The sequence below is a fragment of the Ahaetulla prasina genome, chromosome 10, assembly GCF_028640845.1.
Source record: "Ahaetulla prasina isolate Xishuangbanna chromosome 10, ASM2864084v1, whole genome shotgun sequence".
In the NCBI taxonomy this organism is placed as follows: domain Eukaryota; kingdom Metazoa; phylum Chordata; class Lepidosauria; order Squamata; family Colubridae; genus Ahaetulla; species Ahaetulla prasina.
In genome coordinates this window covers 3,521,378-3,527,619 of record NC_080548.1, presented here as the reverse complement: position 1 = coordinate 3,527,619, position 6,242 = coordinate 3,521,378, and positions in this window count along the sequence as shown.

The window sequence follows — 6,242 nt, the reverse complement described above, 5'->3', positions numbered from 1 at the left end:
GGCTATTTCCGCCTTGGTGGCCTGCGGATGTGATGGTGCCCAAGGATTCCTTGAGAGCAGTTATCTTGCTTTACCATCTTTATCATGTTTTACTATCTTGTCTTATCATCTTTATCATCTGTGGGCTCCACGTTTTTGGCCCTTAACATGACTGATGTAACATCACCAGTGCTGTACTATGATCAGTGACATTGGACGAACTCTTTCTGGGCCCGATATGAGTTATGAGATATGAGATATTCTTCATTGGAACTCCGTCGCCTGTGAGGTGCCCCCGCCTCGCAGAAATGGCCCTCTACGTTATCGAGGGCCTATCTCAATGAAGGGTTTTGGGACCCAGAGAGATGGCATGCATCGAAGAAGAACCTTTGGGGTTTTTTTAATAGGTTTTTAAATAAGGGATTTTTAAAGGGGGGGAGGAGAGTGACGGGTAGGGGGAGTGGCCTGTCGGGGAGGGTATGTCCAGTCCCAGCGTTTGCTCACGGTACTACTTCATCTGGTCCGAAAACAGGGGGGAGGGGGGTATTCACAGCGTAGAGTGTTATTCCATCGGTACGGTAAGTGGGAGAGGCAGATATGGCGGAGGCAAGGGGCCGTATCATTCTCTGGGAGCACGTGTTCGATGTTTAAAAGCGATCACGTGCTCCGGCCCCTCAGTCCTTACTCATTCCCCAGATAGTCAGGATCCTCAGAGCTTGGGTCTTCGACTGATGTTGTGCAGTGCCCGGTCCGTGGTTAATAAGGCTCCCTTGATTTGTGATCTTATTCAGAGGGAGTCCGCGGACTTTATGGGCATTACGGAGACCTGGTTGGGCACAGAGGGGGGTGTACCCCTGGTTGAACTGTGCCCTCCAGGTTCCCGTGCATTCCATCAGCCGAGGGCCCAAGGTAGGGGTGGGGGGGTGGCGGTTGTGATTAAAGAAAGCCTAGAGCCGAGGGAGTCCACTGTGCCTCAGATAGCTGGTTGTGAATCCCTCCTTGTGAAGTGGGGCCATAGGAATCAGATGGGTTTGTTGGTCGCGTACCTGGCTCCTTGCTGCGTGGCTACAGCCCTGCCTCAGCTGCTAGAGGTGCTTGCCGGGGTGGCGGTTGAGATTCCCAGACTTTTAGTCATGGGGGATTTCAACTTGCCATCGGCCGGCTTGTCATCGACGGTAGCTCAGGAGTTCATAACCTCCATGATGGCCATGGACCTGATTCAAGTAACTGATGGCCCTACACACGGGGAGGCACACTAGATCTGATTTATATCTCTGGACAGTGGATTAATGATCTGGAATTAGGAGATTTAGTAGCGGAACCGGTGTCATGGTGGATCATTTCTCCTTGCCTGGACTTTCGGACCGCCGCTCACCACCATCGCGGGAGACGGAGCCAATTTGTTGGTTCCGTCCCAGGCGCCTGATGGACCCTGAGAGGTTCCAGGACGGAGCTTGGGCGTTCCTGAGGATCTTGCCCACGGCACGACTGAAGAACTAGTTGCGGCCTGGGAACGGGCGCGACTGGGGCTTTGGACCGTGTCGTGCCTTTGCGGCCTCTGACCCGCGTAGATCTCAATTGGCTCCTTGGTTCTCTGAGGGCTGAGGAGATGAGCGTCGGAGAAAGGCCCTAGAGAGTACTTGGAGGTCTAGCCGTTCCGAGGCTGATCGGACACTAGTGAGATCTTTTACTAAGACCTACCTAGTGGCAATGAGGGAGGCGAAACGTTCTCGTTTCCACCCTCATTGCATCGGCAGATAACCGCCGGCCGCCCTGTTTGGTGACCTGCTCCCTCCTTCACCAGGAGGCGGATGACCCCTGCAGGGACGTGCTGAGGAGTTTGGTTATCTATACGATAAAATCGTTCAGCTTCGGGATAGCTTAGACCAAAATTGCGATGATCCAAGTGGGATGGGAGACACGTCTTGTTGAGGTTGTTTGGGATGAGTTTGAGTCTGTGGCTCTCAGGGCGTGGACAGGTTGCTGGGGAGGTTGCATGCAACCACATGTTTACTGGACCCGTGTCCTTCCTGGCTGGTGCTGGCTACCCAGGAAGTGACACGAGGCTGGCTCCAGGGAATTATAAATGCTTCATTGTTGGAGGGGGTTTTTCCCGCTGCCTTGAAAGAGGCGGTGGTGAGACCCCTCCTCAAGAAGCCTTCCCTGGACCCAGCTATTTTGGGAAATTATCATCCAGTCTCCAACCTTCGCTTTGTGGCGAAGGTTGTAGAGTGTGGTTGCATGGCAGCTTCCCCAGTACCTGGATGAAGCTGTCTATCTAGACCCCGTTCAGTCCGGCTTCGGTCCGGACATAGTGCGGAGACAGCTTTGGCCGGGTTGGTAGGTGACCTCTGGAGGGCCAGGGATAGGGGTTGCTCCTCTGCCCTGGTCCTATTAGATCTCTCAGCGGCCTTTGATACCATCGACCATGGTATCTTGCTGCACCGGTTGGAGAGCTTGGGAGTGGGAGGCACTGTTTATCGGTGGTTCTCCTCCTATCTCTCCGACCGTGCATGACGGTGTTGACAGGGGCAGAGGTGGGCCGCGGCGCCTTACTTGTGGGGTGCCTCAGGGGTGATTCTCTCGCCTCCTGTTCAACATCTACATGAACCGCTGGGTGAGGTCATTAGTGGTTTCGGGTGAGTTACCATCTGTCGCTGACGATCGCGGCTGTACTTCTCCACCCGGACCACCCCAACAAGCTGTCAGTGCTATCCGGTGTCTGGAAGCTGTACGGGTCTGGATGGGAGAAACAGACTCAAGCTCAATCCTCCAAGGCGGAGTGGCTGTGGATGCCGGCACCCGGTACAGTCAGCTGCAGCAGCTGACTGACTGAAGCAGTTATTGGCCCCAATGGAAAGGGTGCGCAACTTGGGCTTCCTCTTGGATGGCGGCTGTCGTTTGGCGATCACTTGGCGGCCGTCTCCAAGAGGGCTTTTTACCAAGTACGCTTGGTTCGCCAGGTGGGGCCCCTCCTTGGCCGGGATGCCTTATGCACGGTCACTCATGCTCTTGTCACTTCCCGTTTGGATTATTGCAATGCTCTCTACATGGGGCTGCCCTTGAAGTGCACCCGGAGGCTGCAGCTAGTCCAGAATGCAGCTGCGCAGGTAATAGTGGGAGCAACCCGTTGCTCCCATGTAACACCAATCCTGCGCAGTTTGCACTGGCTTCCTGTGGTCTTTCAGGTGCGCTTTAAGATTTTGGTTACCACCTTTAAAGCACTCCATGGCTTAGGGCCCGGGTACTTACGGGACCGCCTGCTGTTACCCTATGCCTCCCACCGACCCGTCGCTCACAGAGAGGGCCTTCTCAGGGTGCCGTCCGCCAGACAATGTCGGCTGGCGGCCCCCAGGGGCAGGACCTTCTCTGTGGGAGCTCCTACGCTTTGGAACGAACTTCCCCCTGGTTTACGTCAAGTGCCTGATCTTCGGACTTTTCCCCGTGAGCTGAAAATGCATTTATTTATTCAAGCGGGACTGGCCTAATTAAATTTTAATCTGGGGTTATTTATATTTTAGGGTTTTTAAACTATTTTAAATGTTTTAAATTTTTTAAATTTTTGGCCATTTTGTAATATGTTTGTTTTAGTCTTGTTTTAATGTATATATTGCGCTTTTTTATTTGGCTGTACCCTGAGTCCTTCGGGAGAAGGGCGGTATAAAAATCGAATAAATAAATAAATAAAAATAAATAAAGAGAAATCAAGAAATCAAGAAAACGAGATTCCGACACAATGGGGGTTCAAATCCAAAGGGGCTGACTCGTCCAGACATCCTGAAGAAGAGAGAAAGACGCGTGTTTGAAGGAAGGAAATCGCGGTTTTCTTCGGCAAAGCGTAGCGGCGCCTTTCCCGAGAGAGCCGGCAGGATTAGATCCCTGCAGATCCTCTCCGCCTCTTCCTGGATGAGCGGAGGGCTTTCCGGAGCTTCCCTTCGGATTAGGGGGGTTTCTGTGACGCCCCAAGTAATCCCTGGCTACGGGGTGCCCTTGTGAAAGGAAGTGTGTGTGTGTGTGTGTGTGTGTGTGTGTCCCCGTGTCCTTCGGTCCGTCCCGGCCAGATGCTTCTTCCAGCCCCAGAAGAGCAACGGGGGTTCTGAATTGGGGGGAGGAAGCGTTGATCTCGGACTTTGGAGGTGGGAAGGGCCAGAACTAGCGGCAGCACCAATGGGAATTCTCCCTGCTTGAGCGTCATCGGTCTCCGGGCAGAGTCCTCTGGGACTTCACCTGAAGGAGGAGAGAGAGAGTTCTGCGGAGAGAGAGAGGGGGGCGGGTCTTGACCTGAAGAACCGCGCGGAACTCTCTCCAGCATTGGCTGAAGTCAAGGGAAACTCTGCCCGGAGACCGATTATGCTGCCGAAGGGAGAATTCCTATCGGTCCTCCTGTTCTTTCTGGACGCTCCCAATTCCGAAGTTTGAGGAAGCCCCGTTCTGGGCTAGGCAGCCTTTCTGCAATTCCTGCGCTTTGCGGAGAGAGGGAACCGGCGGGAAATTCCTCTGCCTGAGCTAAAATGGTCTATGGGATCTTGAGACAGATGTTTTCTCGGGGGGGGGACCCTCAGGAGGGGAAGGGCCAGGCGGGGCCAGGCAAGGGAGGTCAGGAGGTGGGGCCAGGCCGAGGCAATTCAGCCGGTTCCCGGAACTGCTCATACAATTAACAACCGGTTCTAGCAAACGGGGGAGAACCGGCTGAATCCCACCACTGACTGTATGTCAGGAGAGGAACAAACAAGTGGGAAGGAACTCCTAAGGAGGGCATGTGATCGAACAGGAGAGAGAGCTGAGCAAGGAGCTGAGGAAGGAATAGGAATCAAACTCCAAAACCCCCATGGAAGAAGGAATGAGTCAGACAGAATTGCTGAGGATGAAAGCAGAAAGCAGCCTGATGAAAGAAGGGAAGGATTGAGGAAGGAGAAGAGCGAGAGAGCCATGGTGGCGGGAAGCTCGTGAGATGATCCTTAAAAAAGAGAGAAGGGAGAAAAGGAGCAATGGGTGCAACTGGGGGGAAGAAGTAGCCACATTTTGCCAGGATGGAAAAATGGGGGGGGGATGCAAATCGCATTGGTATTGGTGAGCTGGAGGGAGCCTTCCTTTTCCCTGCTTCCCTTCCCCCCTCCCCCCCCTCCCGTCTCTCTCATTCTTTCTCTGAATAGGTCCCTTACTTGCCTCGTGGCTCTACTGCTTTCTACATTGTCTCTGAAGGCCCTAATTCAGGCCAGGGGCTTGATTGCTGGAATTGTAGCTCTCCAGGGAAGTTTGCCCTCCAAACAGAATGCAAAGCAAACGGGTGGGGCCAGGGGTCCTGTTCTTCTTCCAGAGAAGGTGCCTCTGATGATGCTGGGAAACCCCATCCAGGGGAAAACTCATTTTCCACACATGATCAAACAGGGTGGAAAGCTGGTTTGAAATCTTGGAGCACTCCGCATTTCTGCTGCCGCTGCCGCTGCCTTGAGCCGAACCGCGCCCATTCTTGCACCGACCGTTATCCTCGGCCTTATGAACCTCCAATTCAAGTCTTTATTGTCAGTGCACAACAGATGTACGATGAGACTGAACCTGCTCCAAAAGCCGAGCTGGCTAGAAGAAAGTCACAATTAAACCAGTTGTGGACTGTTTTTCCAATCAGGCAGCTAAGACGAAACAAGACAAGTGTGAGTTGCAGATCAGTAGCAAATGAGCTTTGCATCTTGGCTGTGGGCCATACAACAAAGCAAATGTTTGCATTTTGTTAGGCACAACCAGACCCAGAGCAGAGATCCAAACTTGGAGAATATCCGCATACGTTTGGGTCATTGCTGTCTCGTGCAGGCACTCGTATAGAACTCAGCTGTGTCTTTCTGTCCTAAAGAATTACATTCAGAGATTAGAAGGGCTGAGACTACGCCTCATTGTGGTGGTGTCCCACATGAGGGCTGAGAAGAAGCTATCAAAGCACCGCAACCTGAACTCCTGCCTTCGGTGCCCTTGCTCAGCTGCCCTTGGTGACTTTGGAGCAGTGATCAGATCCGCTATTCCTTGCAAGCTCTTGGGTTTTGCCAGGCCTCCAAAACACTACTCCATTAAACTGAGTATTCCTAGGATGGTGATCTTTGTGCTTTAGGGTTCAATGTGCATATGTGTGCCTGGGTATCATTTTTCTGCAGGTGATGCTCTTGTGCTCTGCCTGGTGCATTTTGTTGCCACAATGAAGTCCTTAGAAGAGATTACACAGGCAATCTTTTTGTGCACCTGTCATCTCAGACTCCCGCTGGCTCAGATGTCTT